General features: G+C 50.6%; 1 protein-coding gene and 1 long non-coding RNA gene across 3 annotated transcripts in view; both read right to left on the bottom strand.

The window, feature by feature from the left end:
- The window catches only part of RAMP1 (receptor activity modifying protein 1), a 51,698-nt gene that overhangs the window by 13,838 nt on the left and 18,022 nt on the right, over positions 1-19,838 (bottom strand). The window lies entirely within an intron of this gene.
- Positions 8,567-12,364, bottom strand: LOC309662510. The gene is made up of 2 exons (XR_014264744.1): positions 12,261-12,364; positions 8,567-10,344 (listed from the first exon to the last, which is right to left on the bottom strand). It is a non-coding gene; the product is annotated as an uncharacterized lncRNA (long non-coding RNA).

The raw sequence follows: 19,838 nt of genomic DNA, 5'->3' as shown, positions 1-19,838 counted from the left end.
ATGTGGCAGAGGAGCCCTGGGGGCATCTGGGGTTCCTGCCTGGATAGGGGGTCTGCCGTGGGGAGTCCAAGGCCCCCAGAACACACATCTCTCAGAAGCACAGGCTGCAGCCCCTACGTTCAGAGCTGTCAGTGTTCCCACGGCAGCCACACAACCCGCCCTCGGACGCCGCCCGTAAGCTGGAGGCGCATTTTGGGGAAGCAGCGGGGGAATGCCCTGAGTAGATTCTTCAGCTGGGCATCCAGACCGGTAGGTCGGGGCCACCTGGAAGCAGTGAGGGCAGTCACATGGGGCTGGGCTGTGGGAGGGGCCATGTGGGGCCCCGTGGGGAGTGGGAAGGGTGCCCCCTCCTCCAGGCAGGGCTTGTGGCTTGGGCAGAGGAGCACAAGCTGGATTTCAGCTTCTACCTTGGCTCGCTGCCCTGTGAAGCTGCTGTGTGTCCTTGGGCAAGAGACTCAGGGTCTCTGAGCTGTGGTATCTCCATCTGGGCAGACAGCCCAGGGCTGAGATGGAGGCCAGGGAACCCATGCATGTGGGAGTGGTCCCTGCTCCCCGACCCCCGTAGGGAGAATCGCCCAACCAAGGCAACTGCTATCAACTGAGGACGCCAGTGTTTTCCTATGTTTCTGGAAGATTTCAGCAGAGTTTGGTGGATAACCCAGAGCTTTGCCACCACACGGGGCAGCTCGTGACCCAGCCCTGGTGTCCTGAGCTTGGCCCTGGTCAGGCCACGGCACCTGCTCCCTCTCCAGGGTCTTCAGACAGAGCACCAGCTCCTTGCTGGCCCCCAGGCTTCCTCAGCCGGGCCCAGCCTGCGAGACGCACCCACGGGGGAGGAGCAGGAAGGCCTAGAGGGCGCGAAGGGGCTGCCGGGCACCGGGCTGGGAGATCGGGTTTTAGGGACCCAAGGCTGCAGACACCAAGCGAGGCAGGTATCCGGACGGGGCGGGTGGAGCTCACCCTTCTGCGTCTCCAGACACCCTACTGCAGTTGTGGGGCTGGTCGGACATACACAAGGAGTTCTGGGCTCCTGCTGGGAGCACGTGCACGCTGGGCCCTGGGACAGGCCAGGCCCAGTTCTCACCCCCTTGGGCGATGGACACCCCGTAAATAAGAAGGAGCTGTGGGCATGCAGAACAGGGACCCGCTCAGGCTGGGGTACGCAGGCCACATACCCCCCGCAGCCGGCTGTGACCCCTGATGGCAACACGCCGCACCCCCGTGACAGTGAAAGGCCTGGCCCTCTGCTGTCCAGAGGACAGGACACACTACAGCTCTTTACGTGGCGACTCCTCACAACCGCTCCCCTCCTGACAGACCAGGGAGCTGGGGAGGTGACCGACTGACTGGCCCCAGGTGGCAGCGAGGTGGTGGCCCAGGGGTCTGACTCGGCTCTGCTTGGCTCCTCCACGCAGGCCGCTGTCCCCTGCTCCCCACTGAAGCCCTCTTGAGGAGGGGGCGTCCTGGCCGCCCCACCCCCTCCCGAGGCCTGGCCTCCTTGGCCTCCTCCACTGCGCCTGTTCTGTGGGCCCCGCTCCGGGCAGGAAGGAATCTGGGCGCCTCTGCTCAGGCTGGCAGGAAGCGAGAGGTTTCTAAATCCATCCCTGGCTTCGCATGCAGCTCGCTCTGGCACCAGGCACGGCCTGGGAGCTGCCAAGCCAGGCTCTCCACCGGCGGCGGGGCACAATGCCTCCTCGGAGAACAGGCCGCCGCAGGAACCAGGCTCCAGGCTCATGGAGACGAAGCCGCAGTTTTGAAATTCAGTGGGTGTCTTCCGAGGCCTGGCAGGTGGGGCGAGACTGAGCCCGCAGTGATCCTGCCCTGGGCTCTGAGTGATCCTGCCTGGGCTCTGCATAGCCTGGGGGCTATGCCCACTGTGGGCCCGGCCACACGTGACCCCCTCTGACCCGCTGCAACCCTGGGATCTCCTGAGACCCCTGGGCAGACACCCGGGTCTAGCAAGGTGAAGTCACCGGCCGGCCGCACCCGGGCCTGCCAGGGCCTCAGGGCTCCCGCCCTCACCAGGACAGGGGTGAACACACGTGTCCGGGTGCCATCATTAGGCAGGACAGCCGGGCGCTATATTTGGATACTAACCCCCGGGGACATTATCCTTGTGAAGCAACGCTGGCGGCTGGAGGGTAGGGCTTTTTCCTCCATCCCCCCTCGGCCCTGCCACCAGGGCTGTGCGGAGAAGCGCTCTCTGCCCGCCCTGCCCAAGAGGCCCTTTGTCTCCCTGAGGCACTGGATTCTCCTGGGACCCCCGAGAGCTTCCCAAAGCCTTGAAGGACCCACCCACATATCCCACTAGCTTGCTGCCTCTGTCCAGGTGGCCCCCTTCCCTCTGTGCCCCTCCTGCCGCAACCCCTTGTTCGGAGCTCAGGGCAACACTGAGTGTCGGGGAAGGGCCGTGGAACATTCTACACCACGGAACATCGACCAGTGGTGGACTTTGAGTACTGAGCCTCGGTGCTTCCACCTTTAAAACGGATACAGTGGTCCCGGGCTCACAGCAAGGGGAGTGAGTCCCCCCTCCCCCGCCCAGTAGGAGGCAGTCATGAGGCCAAGAAGCCCCCACTGAGGTGCACACCACGCCCCGCACACGGGTAGCTGGCCATCCCTGACCCACGGCTGTGGAGGAGCCTCTGCCTCTGAAGGAAAGCCCCCCGAGGGCCAGCACCATTTGTCTCCCGGCCCCGAGTGGGCACGGAGGAGGGAAGGAAGGGAGCGTGGTCTCTCCTAACTCGATGCAGCCACTGAGACCTGCCAGCAGGTGGGACATTCACGTGGAACTCCGCATGGGCCTGGCATGGGACACGCTGTCAGGAAACGTGAAACGGCCCGCCTGTCTGGTCAGGTGTGCAGACGCCAGGCTGGCGGGAGGGGAACACAAAGAAATGCCCTACCCTGGGCTGCTTCCAGGAAAGCACGGAAGCATCAGTGGTCACGCTGGCACGGCACGACAGCCTGAATCCCCCAGGGTCCCATGAAGATGACCTCCGGGCAGGGTGGCACTATCCCAGGCCAGGTCACTGTGCCACCAGGACAGGGGACAGTGGCTGTGGCTTCTCTGTACCCTGACAGCTTCTTGTCCTATCCTCGCCCTGGGCAGAAGGCCACGCCGGCTGGCAGGGTGACCTCTCACCAGGTCCCTGCAGGGCGGCCTTGACACCCAGTGGGGGGTTGGAGCTGGGGGCCATCCCTTCCTACTGCTGGGGTTCACCCCGAGGGAGCGTGAGGGGCTCCCCAGCAGCCAGGGGGCTGGGAGGAGGTGTGTCCAGGTCCCGAAGCCTAAACCCACAGGGCTGTGGCTCCAGGAAAGGGAGCCTGACCCCCGAGTCCCCAGCCCCTGCTCAGTCCTCAGCCAACAGCTGCAGAGCCGAATTAAATATCTGGTTCTGAACCCCTTCACGGCACCAAGGTGCTCTCACCTGACTTTTTAAAGGAGAAGAACCATAACCAAGTAGGGTAGGAGCAGGCCACCCCTGGCCCCCTGGCCTGGCGACCCTCTGTCCCACCTCCCCGGGAACACATGCCCGTGCAGAAGGGCAAGCCACTGTCACCCCCAGCAAGGGCAAAGCTCCCAGTCGTCCTCAGGGGCTTCTTCGTGACCCCAGATCGCCCTGGGACACAAGCTTGGACCACGAGCAGCCCCAGAGCACCAGGAGGGTGAAGACACATGGAAATAAGCATCACAGGGACCCTGCAGACCCCGCTGGCTTCTGGGAGGAGGTCTCAAAACTCCCCCACCTGCTCTGGGACCAACTGGAGAGGGGGTGTCAGGCACTGGTGCTGCCCATCGACTCACGGCCCCAGTGGTCCTGGCTGCCAGGGTATGAGGACATGTGTCTTGAGAGCTGCCCCCAGGCAGCCCTGACACAGTCACGGGGGCTCCAGGCACACGTCCTGCATGCCTGCCCTATGCCTCTGCCATCTCTTCCTGGTCCCATAGTTCTAGCAACCCATGAGCAACCACACCCGAAAAAAGGAGTTCATATTTAAAAGACAAACCAAAATCTCTTCTGCCTTCTCTGATAACATAATGAAAACCCAGAGACAATGGGACAACAGCTACGTGAACTTCAGAAAACAAGGCTGTTCATCGTAGGTTTATTATCCTGTCAAGCTGTCACTCGAGTACAAAGCCAGCGAAAAGCTCCTTGGAAATTTCTGAGGTCTGAGAATGTACTAATTACATGGCTTATTTCTAGGATCTACTTCAAATAGTTGCCAGAATTGAAAAGAGGCATATGAAAGGGAATGATGATGTTAAAATAATAAGCCATGTTTGAGTTAACAGTCTATTTGCACAGATAAGGAACCAAGAGCCCTGCCAGATCAACAGTTATTGCTGATAAAAGTCAGAACAACAAAGAGTACAAAAAAAACTGAAATAGAGGGCAGAGAGAAAGAAGTAGGTTTTAGAACATTAGCTGAAATCAATGAGGAGAGGCAGAGAGGAAGAGATAGGTAGATAGACAGATAGATGGACTGAAGGATGGATAGATAGACAGGTAGGTAGGTAGACAGAGGTAGATAGATAGGATAGATAGGTAAATGGATACAGATAAGTAGATAGAGGGATAGATGGATAGAGTGATAGATGGATAGAGGGGTAGATAGATAAGTAGATAGGTGGATAGATAGGTAGATAGATAGGTAGATAGATAGATAGATAGATAGATAGATAGATAGATAGATAGATAGACAGACAGACAGAATAGGTAGGTAGGTAGGTAGATGGATACAGATAAGTAGATAGAAGGATAGATGGATACATGGATAGAGGGATAGATGGATAGAGGGGTAGATAGATAAGTAGATAGAGGGATAGATAGGTAGATAGGTAGATAGATAGATAGACAGATAGATAGACAGAATAGGTAGGTACGTAGGTAGATGGATACAGCTAAGTAGATAGAGGGATAGATGGATAGAGGGGTAGATAGATAAGTAGATAGATGGATAGATAGACAGACAGATATGGAGGAAGCCAAAACCCCAGAGACTCCTGCTCTTTCATCAAGTAGAAGCCAAAGTATGTTGTTTGATAATGTAAGAAAATCAATACAGGAATAAGAACATCTGTGTTTCACATTTCATGGCTGGTTGAGTGAAAAATAGCTTGCCAATATTTCCACCTCATTTAAAAGGTAAAAGAAAATACATCATGTTTCAACAATAGGGAGAAGAGGAAAGAAATCAGCAACAAAAAATGGAGTGCCTGAAAATAGAACAAAAAGGACAAATATGTAATTTTCTTTGCTTCAAGCCTTGTCGCTCTCCAGATGGAAAAAATAAAAGCCAGCAATAAGCTGTCTGCAAGCGAGATAATAAAAACAGAATTAGACTGGAAGCCTGAGAAGAGCTACTGGTAAACTTCAAGCAGTTGGAATACTAGGGTTTTGATGTTAATATGAAGCCAAAGATCATTAAAGCAAAAACTATTAAGTATGATGAGGAGACAGATAATGATATTTCATGGTTGATAACGGGCGCATAATAACATGGAATCTCAATGTTATAAAAACACAGTGAAATATAGACATAAGACCTGCTAGAAAAAGAAAATAGAAACAATAACAATATGATTAGAATGGAAGAATCGAATACTCCATCATCAAGCACATAAAAAATTCAGAAACACACAAAGGGCTGGATAACACAGCGACACAGAATTAATGATTGTTTTGGTGGGAATTAAACAGAATGAACAGAACATGCTTCATTTTTGAGTATTCATGGTATGTTCACAGAAGGTCATCATATACCAGATCTCAAAGAAAATCTCAATAAAAATACAAGAGCAGAAATGATTTGAGCTATGTTCTCTCACAACATCAAGAAGAGATTAAGAACCAAATAGAAATAAAACATGAGAATTAAAATACACTTGCCTAGAAATAGAGACACAGATGCAGAGAACAAACGTATGGACACCAAGGGGGGAAAGTGGTGGTGGGGTGGTGGTGGGATGAATTGGGAGATTGGGGTTGACATGTATACACTAATATGTATAAAATAGATGACTAATAAGAACCTGCTGTATAAAAAATAAATAAAATAAAATTCAAAAAAAAAAAGAAAGAAAATACACTTGCCTAAAGAAAAAGCTGTAAACAAAACAAAAAGACAACCCTCACAATGGGAGAAAATATTTCCAAACGAAGGGACCAACAAAGGTTTAATCTCCAAAGTATACAAACAGCTCATTAAGCTCAATATCAAAAAAAAACCAAACAACCCAATCAAAAAATGGGCAGAAGATCTAAACAGACATTTCTCCAAAGAAGACACACAGATGGCCAAAAAAGCACATGAAAAGATGCTCAACATCACTAATTATTAGAGAAATGCAAATCAAAACTGCAATGAGGTATCACATCACACAGGTCAGAATGGCCATCATCAAAAAATCTACAAACAATAAATGCTGGAGAGGGTGTGGAGAAAAGGGAATCCTCCTACACTGTTGGCAGGAATGTAAATTGATACAACCATTATGAAGAACAGTATGGAGGTTCCTTAAAAAACTAAATATAGAATTACCATGCAATCCAGTAATCCCACTCCTGGGCTTATATCTGGAAAAACTATAATTCGAAAAGATACATGCACCCCAGTGTTCATTGCAGCACTTTATACAATAGCCAAGACATGGAAGCAACCTAAATGTCCATTGACAGAAGAGTGGATAAAGAAGATGTGGTATATATATGCAATGCAACATTACTCAGCCATAAAAAAGAATGAAATGATGCCATTTGCAGCAACATGGATGGACATAGAGATTGTCACACTGAGTGAAGTAAGTCAGACAGACAAATATCATATGCTATTGCTTATATGTGGAATCTAAAAAAATGACACAAATGAACTTATTTACAAAACAGAAATACAGTCACAGATGTAGAAAACAAACTTATGGTTACCAGGAGGGAAAGAGGGGGGAGGGATAAATTGGGAGATTGGGATTGACACTTACATACTACTATATATAAAATGGATAATTAATAAGGACCTACTGTACAGCACAGGGAACTCTACTCAGTACTCTGTAATGACCTATATGGGAAAAGAATCTAAAAAGGAGTGGATATATGTATATGTATAACTGATTCACTTTGCTGTACACCTGAAACTAACACAACATTGTAAATCAGCTATAATCCAATAAAAATTTTTTATAAAAAGAAAAAAAAAGGAAAAAGCTGTCTGAAGAAGAATGTTAAGAAGATAATGCCTGTCTATTAAGAAAAAAGGATGGAAAAACGGACATATCAAAATCTACAGAAAGTGATGAAGGAGGTCCTTAGGAAGAAACATCACAGGTTTAAATGCTCTTATTATGTTAAAAAAAGTGAGAAAAAATGATGAACTAAGCATCTAAATGATATCTTAAGAAAGAAGTATATATTTTTTAAAAGAGGCGAGAATGAATGCTGAGTTAATGCCAAAAATTTAAAAAAGACATTGTTACGTAAAACCTAGCCTATTCTCTAAAGACTATAAAAATGGGCACAATTAATGAGAAAGTGGGTCTCCTGATTTCCCTTTGATGAGTGAGGTGGCATCTATCCAAAGGAAAAACGGGGGAGAGAAACATGAAGATAAAACAAAACTTGGATATAGAGGATAGTAAACATTTAAGGGGATACTACACATCATTGTGTTTTAGTGAGAAATCTGGAGGATATGGCCCAAATAAATATAGCTGAAATACAAAGAGGAAATAAGAAACAGCCAAAATTAATCCATAGTGGAGGAAGAAACTGGAGAAAGGAACTCGCCAAACCACCCAGAGCTGATGGCTTCGATGATGAATTCATTCAACCTTCCGAGGAACAAATAGTTCTCGGGGCACATCAATTATTTCCTACCCTTGACCCCAATCGTCAGCTAAACACATATATTCCATTAGGCAAATAGGAGTCTAATCCTAAAACCCGATTAAGGAAACTCGAACAGAGGGAAATCAGGAACTGTCAATCAAGAAAATGCCATTATGGGACTTCCCCGGAGGTCCAGTGGTTAGGACTCCACGCTTCCATTGCAGGGGGCGCCGGTTCCATCCCTGGTAGGGGAACTGAGATCCCGCGTGCCGCGCGGCGCAGCCAAAAAAATAAAGAAAAAGAAAATGCTATTATACTATTTTCACTGGGGAGAAAACAGAGGCCCACAGAGAGTTTAAGCAGTGACAGAATCAGCAGGATTCATGCCCAAGTGGGTCCTATCGGAGCTCCACACTTTTTTTCCCCCACGCTTGCTTTTTGTACTAATTGCTAAAAGACAGCACCCAAAGGTAACAAGTGGTCAATCCAACTAGGCCAGCTGCCAATCCTCAGGACGTTTGGGGGCCTGCGGGGCTCCCCATGGGAAGGACTCTTGCAAACAGGTGATGCTTCCTGAGTTGACTGATTGATACTGGCTGTCTCAATTAGGATCTCAATAGGACTTTTTATGGAATTTGGCAAAATGGTTCTCCAGTTCTTTCAGAAAAAGAGGTGGAAAATACATCAAAGAGAGCACAACACAATGTGAAATATAACAAAAATGAACACACTAGTTTCGGAGGAGCTCTTCTAAATTGTAGAAAATATCATAAAGCCATGATAATTTAAGTGGTGGAATATGGCCCCAAAACATAGGTAAAAATTAACTGAAATAGACTCTAATGTGTACAATAAGGTATTAAATGTGTTAAACTAAGAAGAACCGAACAAGTGAGGTAGGAAAAACTATTTAACAAATTATGTTAGGATAATCGAGATAGGAAGGATATAAATTTTAATTCATGCCTTAATGTAACTGTGTTAAGAAGATAAACATTATTTCAAAATACAGAACAACTAAATAGAAACAGAACATAATGTTGTGGCCACGTGACTCAACTGAATTTGTGGAACAGATAGGACCCCGCCAAAATCACAGAGCTCTGAGGAGAGAGTAGGGGCACACATGTTAACCGAATAACTAACTAAAACATAGAAAATAAACATCACCAGGATAAACACAAATGAAACATGAAGAGAAGATATTTAGAACAAAATGACAGAGAGCTAATCTCTACCATAGTCAAGAGTTTGTAAAAGCAAATTAAAAATACCCCCAATGAATCAAGTATAAATAGCAAAGGTTAAGGTCAGATAATCTGCGTTTGAGAAAAAGCAAATTGCAAACAACTGAGGGAGAATAGCTCAATCCTCCTAAGAGCCAAAGATGGGCAAATTGAAACCAAAAAGGAAATCTCATTTAAACCTGCAAAGATAGTCTCTACAAACTCAATACTCAGGAACCTATGAGGAAATACATATTTTCCCATACGTTGCTGGTAATGTAAATTAGTGAAATTCTTTAAAAGGGCAACCGGGCCAAACCTATCAAGAACCACAGAATGTTCATGTCATGTGTTGTAGCAAGCCCACGTGCAAGAATTCTTGAAGAAATTAGTCAAAAAAGAAGTAAGGCTCCGCGTACAAAAGTTCTTATAGCAGCATCATTTATAAAATCAAAACCCTGGAAATGGCTCAACACAAGTAGGATTGGAAATATCAGGACATGTTAATTTGGCCTTCCTGCCATTGACCTAGGCTGCCTCCCCTGCCCTGGCAGTGAGGGTCAACTCACCTTCTCTGCTACCCCAAAGGAGCGTGTTTTTAACAAAGTGGGGTCTCCATTTCTAAGCCAAGGAGCTGCAGAAGAGGGCTCTCAGACCTAAGGCCTGTCCCGAGCGTGTCCTGCAGGGCACCCTGCGCGTACGTGTCCAGGGCTTAAGTCCTGTACGACGCCTGGGGAGAAAGGTGACCTCCAAAGATGCCTGGGGTGTGGGCTGCTGTGCTGTGCCTCGGCTCCTGGACCCCTCGCACAGAGGACGCGGAGCGTGCTTGGGAGAGGACCACCACCTGGGTGACTGATGAGTTGATGGGTCCTGGAGGCCCTGTCACCGGGCTTGGGGTGGGGGCTCTGGTGCGCAGGGTGAGCGCTGGGGTAAAGACAGCATTACGAAGGGACATCTGCTAGGATCCCCCCGCCCAGCCTCCCCTGCCCACCAGCGCACACCCCGGCCTCATCTCCCATCACGAGCCCGCCCTGCCCCCTTCCGCGTGTGCGCAGCTCCCCGGACAGAGAAGTCCCATCTGCCTGGACGGTTCTGGGTTTCCCAGGCTGTGGGGAAGGGCGTGCAGCAGTGTATCCTGTGGGAGGCGGGGATGAAGGTGCAGAGCAGGGAGGCCCCGTCACCGGATGAGTTCCGTCTGCCTGTCCTTCCGCTCAGGCCGGGATCTGCTGAGTGTCATCTGCTTCTGACCTTACATGTTCTGACACTGGCCTGATTTGATACCCCAGCTGTGGAGATTGTGAAACAGGGCGGTTAATGGTTTGATGGAAAAAGACATCATGGCAGGCCGGGTGCCAGGGCCCAGCAGTCGGTTAGCCCTGCACCTGGGGACGTGCGTTCGTCCTCTCTCAGGGGAGCAGTGGAGAGGAAGGGAAGCTGAGGTCGACGCGGCGGCCCCGGGCGGGGACGGGGAGGGCCAGGGCCCTCCTCCCCAGCTTCGGGCTCCTCGGCTGTGGGCCTGCAGGCGCACCGTCTGGGAGCTTTCTGAGACCCTCCCGCCCCTCACCCTCACCTCCAGGAGCCCAGCTCGGGTGCACGAAGCCCCAGACGGCGCCTGCTTGCCTTCTCCAGCATGCCTCGCCCCCGACATCGGTCCCGTCGCCCCAGCCCTGGATCTGTCCCCCAGGCCAGCTGCGGCTGAGCTCCCCGGCCCGGGCGGAGGGGCCTGGCAGGCCTCCTGAGAGCCCCCGGCCCGCCAGCAACAGGCCCGTGCTGGCGCTGCAGGGTCTCAGGGCGCACGGCGCGCTCCTCCCCCGTGAGCTGGCATTCCCGAAGGCTCTGTCGTGATGCCATCTGGGTGCGGGCTTCAGGAAGCCGCCTTGGAGAGCGTGGGGCAAAGGGCGCCCCTTTCTTCTGCCCGCCCAGCAACCCTGAGCACGTGCTGCCTCCTTGTCACAGCTGGGGCCTGACGCACGCGGGGTGGCTGCGGGGAGCCCGGGGTCTCCTGCCCCACGGCCCGCAGGCAGCAGCAAGTAGCGGCATCGCCCGCCCACTTCCACGCACCCGAAGAGCCAGCGGGAGGTGAAATGAAGAAGCAAAGAGTCCGGGAAGGGCCGGGGAGGCCCGCGGCCCCGTCCTCGGCCCGCCTTCTGGAAAGCCGCGCCTCCGCCTCTTCCCCGAGGGCAGAAGCCCCAGCTGAGGCCGGGCCAGGGGACGGACGGAGGCCTGAGCAGAGCTGGCTTGGCTTCCCAGGGCGATTTGGGAGGTGCTCCTGGCACGGGCCCTCCCCAAAGGCCCCCAGAGGTCCAAGATCGGCCGCCAGCTGTCCGCACTCCTGGGCTTGAGGGGGCGGCTGTGCTGTGGGGCACCTGGAGGGTCCCCCGCATGCAGGTGGGTAGAGGGTGTGGGAGGGGCGTCTGTGCCAGGTCGTCCCGACGAGCATGTGGCCCGAGCACGGGCGAGTATCAGGGCAGATCCTTGACAGACAACCCACGAGGGCCCCGGGCCCAGCTCCGAAAGCTCCCCGGCTGTGAGGGGGCGCGCAGGTGGGCCGGCCTCCAGGCCAGGCGTCCTGCAGGGCTCCGGTGAGAGGCTTGCCCAGCACCCTGGGCGTGGGCCCCCCTGAGCCCCGGGCGGGATGGGCCAAGCACAGCAGGAACCCCAGGAGGGTGACGGCCGCTGCCCCAGAGAGACGTCCGTGGTTAAGGAAGATGCCTGCTCTCAGTTCCCGTTGGGATCAAAACCAAAGCAGCTGTTCCAATGCTGCTGCTGAGCTGGGAAGAATTTCCTGACTTGACTCTTTTCACGGGACACACAAAGAAGGTCCTTTGTTCCAACAGCAGGCCGGGATCACGGCAGGCCCAGGAAAGACCCTGCGGTGGGTCAGCGCACCAGGCCTAAACCAACAGGCACCTGGAACCGGAGGGCTAGGCTTGGAGCCCACGGCTGCAGGAGCAGCTCCGCAAGCCCTCTGCACCCTGCTTCTGGGTCCTTCACTTAACTCACTGGGCAGCTCCTCCGCTCGCAGGCCAGAGACCCAGCCTCATAGCTGGGCCGCGGCTCAGGCCAGGCTGGAGGGCTCTCACGGCCCAGCACGGGGCCAGCGTGGCAGGGAGGGGTTCCCGGGAGCAGGCCACGGGGACCCGGGTCCCTTGGACCCCGAAGCCGCCGTGCGCCGAGGCGGACACGGTCAGGGTTTACAAACCTGGAGGCTTTGGGGCAGAGAGACTGGGATGAAGGTGAAGTTGGGTTCTCTGATGACCAGCTCGGAAGGCGGTGCCCCGTGCCCCTGGGCCACCTCTGACCACCTTTGATACCTTCCCCGGCCCAGGTGACACCTTAGAGCCTGAAGCTGTGCTGGAAGTGGGGGAGCAGGGCTGCCCCCTGGTCTCCTAAATCCACCCGGCATTTCTTGTCTGGGGGAGAAAATCGATATGCAGTCACTTTAAAACCAGCCCTTTTCTGGTTGAGTTCTGCACGTTCCAGATTCCTCTCCCTCCCCAAACAACACCAACAGGAAGGTCTCTGGGAATGAGAGTTTCTGATGACACATTTCCCCACATCCTCTATAGCTTCCCCAATTAGATTACGTTCCCAGTTAATATGTTAAATCATGTTAAATTTCCATTAGTGAACCAGGGCTGCACTTTAACGAGCTGACCTCTGGGACACGGTGGACTTGGTCTGGCGCACAGGGGGAGCCTGCCCTGCTGGGCTCACTGGCCCTGCGGGGACCCAGAGCGGGGATGGCTCAGACACCTGCGGAATCTGAGGCCCCCCAAAGCATCCTCAAACACGGGAGGACTCAGGAGTAACCCCCGGGCCATTCTCACGACGGAGGAGGCAGGGGTCCCGGTCCAGGGCTGCTGGAGAGAGATGCCTGCATTGTCTCAAACACAGAATCTCGCTGCGTAGCTATGGTCCCAGGGTGAGCTCTAACTGTTACAAACCTTGAAATGCAAAAACGGAACAGGCCCACATGCCAGGGCAGGTCACTCAAGAATGTCCACTGTCCTCCTGTTAGAACAAGTCATCAGCCCTTTGCTTTCCCTCGAGAAATTCCTATCCGTGAGCAGCGGTGCACAGCGCTGCTGAGAGCCGGCCAGCAGGGGCAGGCCCCGACGTACCCATGGTGGACTTTATCCCCAAGTGTCCTGGGGTGTGCGTCCTATGGAAGACTGTCTGGCTCGCGTGTGTCTGTGTCACTTAGTGCGAAGGTGGTCTCCTCTGACTTGCAGCTGTTTTGAACTGGAGTCTCTTCTGATTTCGGGAGAGCCCAGAAGGTTCCCTCTGCCAGATCAGAGCCGCCCTGACCTCAGGCGGCAGGCACCAGGCGGCTCTGGCCCTAGGTGCGCCTGCTTTAGGGGCTTCCCACCCTCAGCTGCAGCCTGGCCCTGAACCCCAGACCCCAACAACTGCCCGGTGCTGCTTGCGGGGCTGTGGCCTTTGCCTCACCCACAGGCCTTACCTGCACTTGGCTTGGACAGGGGTCCTTCCCAACACGCGTGCCCTTTGCCAGGCACCCACCTGGCTTGTAGTCCTCCAGCTCCAGGAGGACTCCCTGAGCCAGCCCGCTGTCCGGCTCTCGGCCTGCTGGTCCCCCACCTTGGGTCCCTGCCCTCCCGCTGGACGCTGTGCTCTGGTCATGGTGATGGCCCTCCTGCTTACACCCTCACTATGCCTAGCCTTCTCTCTGGGTCCCTCTTCTTTTCTCCTTCCACCCAATCCTTTGGACAAGTTTGTCCACCCCCAAGACCCCCCAGACCTCCACTGTTCCAGGAGACCCTGGAAAGTCTGCCCTTGGCTCGAGCACCGGGCTTGGTATTGAAACTGAGCAGGACCCTGTGGGGCTCCTGGGCACGGAAGCCTTTCTGTGTCCCCTGTTTCTTGTTTGTAGGGAATAGACTCCAGCCCCCATGACCTTCCCTGAGTTCCAGAGGGCAGATTCGAACAGTTGCTAATCAGGGAAGGGAGGGGACGCAGAGACAAGGCAGGAGCGGCCAGGAAACAATAGTGCAGCCTCGGGGCAGGGGCCTGGTTCCTCCTCAAGCGATACACATAACAATATCTTTGAGCTCTTCCACAGAACTAAAACCCAACAAATGGAAGATGTTGGCATTCTTCATTCCAGAGAAGACCAACTGAGGCCAGATTAAAGGAACCAGAGAAGCTCATCAAGAGATTACCATGAGACCAGAATAAAGGCACGCAGGCCCTGTGCACACCCTAATCTTACCAGCAACCCCACCCTTGAACTATTGCTATAAAACTCCTCACCAAATCCTCCCGGGTTGGGACACACAGTGTTTGAGGGCAGGAGCCTGCTGTGTCCCCCTCTGCCTGGCAAAGCAATAAAGCTATTCTCTTCTACTTCACCCAAAACTCTTGTCTCCGAGATTCTATTTGGCACCTGTGCACAGAGGCCAAGCTTTCGGCATCATTATCCAATGCAAGGGAACTTCACCAGGCCCACTGGATGTTGGCGGGCGCAGAGGTGGCCACCGAAGGCCAGCGTCCACCTCCTGGGAGCCACACTGACACAAAGAGCATCCCCACACTGCCCCTGAGATTCAGGAAGCGGCCACCTCGTGCCCTTGGGGAGTGTCAAGAGCTGGGACTTTGACTCAAAGAGACCTTCCTTACTAGCTGTGACCCCGGGCAGCTACAGTGGGAATTACAACAGTTCTGCCTCTTCCTGAGTCGCTGCCTACTTAAATGAGATAGTGAACGTTCAGGGCTCAGCACGATGCCCGGCTCATAGTAAGTGCTCAGTAAATGTGAGCTATCATAATAAACTCTTTTCTTGGACTGAGGGAAGTGACAACTAAGTAAGCATTCAGTAGGCAGTGAGTGAATTGATGGTTCTGGAGGAGAAATTAATGTTGTAGATGCAATATTAATGAAATTAATGTTGTAGATGTAATATGGGGAAGGCTTGAAAAGGGACCATTTATAAAAGTATGAGCAAAATGCACAGGGAAACTTAGTAAAGGACAAAGTGGCATCTCAGATCACTGGGGGCAAAGATGGGTTCATTAATAAACAGGACAACTGGGCAGCTCATCTGGAAGAAGACAAAATTTGCTTCATAATTCACACCACAAACCACAATTAACTCCAGGTAGACCAGGGGTTTAGACGTTGCCACTGAAACCATATATGAGCTCGAGAAGAAAACATGGGTGGATTCCTCTTGAATCTTGGTATAGGGAAAGGCTTTCCAACTATGACTCAGATCCAGAGGTGATAAAAGATCAACTCTCATGTGACTACTTTAAAAAAATATTACACGGCACCAAAAATGCTGAAAACAAGTCAAAAGACAACTAACAAACTAGGAGAAAATATCTAACATGTATCACACACAAAGGGCTACTCTCTGTTCTGACTTATAAAGAACTCTTTAAAAGGACCAGAAATGGTCTTGATAGAAGATGGGAAAAGACATGAACAAACAACTCACAAAAAAGATTTGAGGATGGCCCTTAAACGTAGGAAAGATGTTCAGATTCACTTGTAACTGGACACTGCAAATTAACACTCCACTGAGACACCAGTTCTCGTTCATCCAACGGGGAACATTCAACATCTGATGACAGTCTGCTGGCGAGGCTTGGGGAAATGGGCCCTCCACTGCTGGCGGGGTGCAAACTGGTGCACCCTCAGGAGAGCAATGGGCAGTACTTAATAAAACCACGTGTGCTCTTACCATTGACTCTGAAGATACAGCTCCAACAATATGAAAATGCATCTGCACAAGGTCATTCACTTCAACACTATCTGAAATTGGAAACTACCAGGAAAACCTAAATGCCTCTTCATAGGAAAGCGAAGGAAACACTATGCATGGTGGAGTATTATCCAGCTGTAAAAATGAATGGGAACATTCTCTGTGCACTGATAAGGACTGATTTCCAGGATATACTGCTCAGTGAAAAAAGAAAACCCCAAGTGCAAAAAGAATATCTATAGTGTAGTATAAGAATATCTATAGTATAGTATGAGTATCTATAGTATAGTATACTATATTTATAGTATAGTATGAGAATATCTATAGTATATTATCGTACAGTATGGTATAAAGATATCTATAGTATAGTATAAGAATATCTATATTATGGTATAGTACAGCATAAGAGTATTGATAGCATAGTGTAGTATAAGAATATCTATAGTAAAAGACTATCTATAGTATGGTACAGTACAGTATAGTATAAGACAATCTATGGGATAGTATAGTATAGGAATATCTGTAGTACTGTATAGTATATTAGGTTGGCCAAAAGGTTCTTTCGGTTTTTTTCTGTAAGATGGCTCTAGTAGCACTTAGTTGTCTTTAACGTCATTGGAAACAATTTTGTTAGATTGTATGTGACAGCTGTCATATCAGAGTGCATTTAAAAAAAGACGTCAAAATTGGTGAATTTTTGTGTAGCCATTTTAATATTGAAGATGGAAGAAAAAAGAAACATTTTCGGTATATTATGCTTTATTATTTCAAGAAAGGTAAAAATGCAACTGAAACGCACAAAAAGATTTGTGCAGTTTATGGAGAAGGTGCTGTGACTGATCAAACGTGCCAAAAGTGGTTTGCGAAGTTTCACGCTGGAGATTTCTCGCCGGTCGATGCTTCACGGTCGGGTAGACCAACTGAAGTTGATAGCGATCAAATTGAAACATTAATTGAGAACAATCAACGTTATACCACGCAGGAGATAGCCAACATACTCAAAATATCCAAATCAAGCGTTGAAAATCATTTGCACCAGCTTGGTTATGTTCATCGCTTTGATGTTTGGGTTCCACATAAGTTAAGCGAAAAAAACCTTCTTGACCATATTTCTGCATGCGATTCTCTGCTTAAATGTAACGAAAACGTTGTTTTTAAAACAAATTGTGACGGGCAATGAAAAGTGGATACTGTACAATAATGTGGAATGGAAGAGATCGTGGGGTAAGCAAAATGAACCACCACCAACCACACCAAAGGCCGGTGTTCATCCAAAGAAGGTGATGTTGTGTATATGGTGGGATTGGAAGGGAGTCCGCTATTATGAGCTCCTTCCAGAAATCCAGGCGATTAATTCCAACAAGTACTGCTCCCAGTTAGACCAACTGAAAGCAGCTCTCGACGAAAAGCATCCAGAATTAGTCAACAGAAAATACATAATCTTCCATCAGGATAAGGCAAGATCTCATGTTTCTTTGATGACCAGGCAAAAACTATTACAGCTTGGCTGGGAAGTTCTAATTCATCTGGCATATTCACCAGACATTGCACCTTCGGATTTCCATTTATTTAGGTCTTTACAAAATTCTCTTAATGGAAAAAATGTCAATTCCCTGGAAGACTGTAAAAGGCCCCTGGAACAGTTCTTTGCTCAAAAAGATAAAAAGTTTTGGGAAGACAGAATTATGAAGTTGCCTGAAAAATGGCAGAAGGTAGTGGAACAAAAGGGTGAATACGTTGTTCAATAAAGTTCTTGGTGAAAATGAAAAATGTGTCTTTTATTTTTACTTAAAAACCGAAGGCACTTTTTGGCCAAACCAATACTTCATGTAAGAAAGAAGAGGATATGGGCTTCCCTGGTGGCGCAGTGGTTGAGAGTCTGCCTGCCGGTGCAGGGAACACGGGTTCAAGCCCTGGTCTGGGAAGATCCCACATGCCGTGGAGCAACTGGGCCCATGAGCCACAATTACTGAGCCTGCGCGTCTGGAGCCTGTGCTCCACAACGGGAGAGGCCGCGATAGTGAGGGGCCCGCGCACTGCGATGAAGAGTGGCCCCCGCTTGCCACAACTGGAGAGAGCCCTCGCACAGAAGCGAAGACCCAACACAGCCATAAATAAATAAAAATTAAAAAAATAAAATAAATTTTAAAAAAAAGAAAGAAGAGGATATAAGAAAAAAAATACATCCACCTGCCCATTTGTACAAAGGAATACAAGAAGGAAAAACCGGAAGCTAATGAGACTGGTACCCACAGGGAGTGGGTGGGAATGGGGTGAAAAGGATGGAGAAATGCAGTGGGGGGAAATGACACTTCTCGGAAGCTACCTTTGAGGACAGCTCTGACTCAGAGCCCCAGCGTGATGGGCAGCTCTCTGCATCAACCTGCCCAGGCTTTAGTTCCCGGTTACTCAACCAAACACCAACCTAGGTGTTGCTGGGGCAGTTCTGAGATGTGGTTCACCTCTACAACTAGTTGGCTTTAAGTAGAGAGATCCTCCCTGATCATGTGGGTGGGCTTCAGCCTCCAGCTGAAAGGCCTTAAGAGCAAGTTAAGAAATTCTGCCTCAAGGCTGCAGCCTTGGCTCCGCCCAAGAGTCTCCAGCCTCGGCCTGCTCTACAGATTTGAATTTGTCACACGCATGATTGCAAGCCAGTTCCTTGAAATAAATATCGTTATATATAGCCTTTCCCTACACCAAGGTTAAAGGGGGGTTCTCCCGTGTTATTTTTCTTCTTGCGCTTGGGTGGTCTCATTGGTCACATCTAAATCCCTGGTAGGAATACATGTGTATGTTTATCTTGGTTTCTGAGCATCATTCTTTAATCAAAGGAACCGGAGCTCCTTGGAAAAATGGCTGATTCCAGGGCTGGGGCAGAAAATGCACAAAATAAGCTTGGAGAATCTCATGGTGCCAGAAAGTAAGGAACTGCCCCCAAAAGGATGCGGGGTGAGGGGGGGGATGTCAAAAGAACACAAAAGCCAATTTGAAGGTGCTGTAACTGCCAAAGCTGGGACAATTTAAGGACCCTTGTGATGGTGTTGGACCCACCCAGATTATCCATATAATCCCCCCATCTCAGGGTCACCTGGTCAGCAACCTCAGTTCCATGTGCAATTTACCTCCCCTTCACCATGTACTGTAACATATTCCCAGGTTCCAGGATTAGGATTAGGTTCCCAGGATGAGGATGTGGTCATCTCCAGGGGCTGTTATTCTGCTGACCACAGACCCCGGGGCTGGCTGGCCCCAGCTGATTTGCTGAGGTGCTCTTATGATGAGGACTTCTGCTTCTTCCTCCCACAATTATCTTGATTTTCTTTTTAAATAAAGAAATTTCCTAGCAACCTCACCTCCACCCCCGGCTTCTATTTTCAGCTGTATCACCACACTTGGCTCAGCTCCGATGATGGCAAACTCTGGGGCCCGGGTGATAATTACTCCTGTTTGCACTCTAAGCAGAGTTGGAAACCGTCTGCGGTGGCTTCGTTTCTAGCAACATGTCACCACTGCTTCGTTCAGAACGTCACTTGCCAATTGCGTTACCTCTTCTGTGAGGCCACCTGTTTGGAATCTGTCTACACAAATCACTTGCACAGAACTGGGGTCGGGGTCGGGGGGCGGGGGAGCGGAGTGTTGTTCCCCAGGGACCCTCGTGTGTCTTCTCTGCATCATAATAATGTGCACTCTTTAATTTAAACACAAATCACTCAGCAGAGGCAGAAAGCCAATTAGCCTAAAGAACAGGCTCTGCTAATTTTTAACATCCTGCCCCCCCCCCCCGCCCCCCTTTGATTTCTAACTCATGATTGATTTCTCAGCTCAGAAAAGGAGACCCTGAAGTCTGGGAAGAGGCAGCGGAGAAGGAGGAGGGTGAGGAGACCCCACCTGGCCCAGCTCCCACTCAGCCTCTGCTCAGACCCTGGAGGGCCGCGCCGGCTCCATGTTAATTGCAGGGGCAGGAAGCAAGCATCTCTGCGCCCAGCTCCTGTGTGTCCTGCGCTGTGCTGTAAACCGAGGTGCAGGTCTTTGTACGGAGGACATCGGAGCCCA

The sequence above is a fragment of the Balaenoptera physalus genome (assembly GCF_965194825.1).
Source record: "Balaenoptera physalus genome assembly, chromosome: 6".
NCBI classification, from domain to species: Eukaryota; Metazoa; Chordata; class Mammalia; order Artiodactyla; family Balaenopteridae; genus Balaenoptera; species Balaenoptera physalus.
Note: the sequence above shows the minus strand (reverse complement) of the source record. Positions and strands in the feature narration are given on the sequence as shown.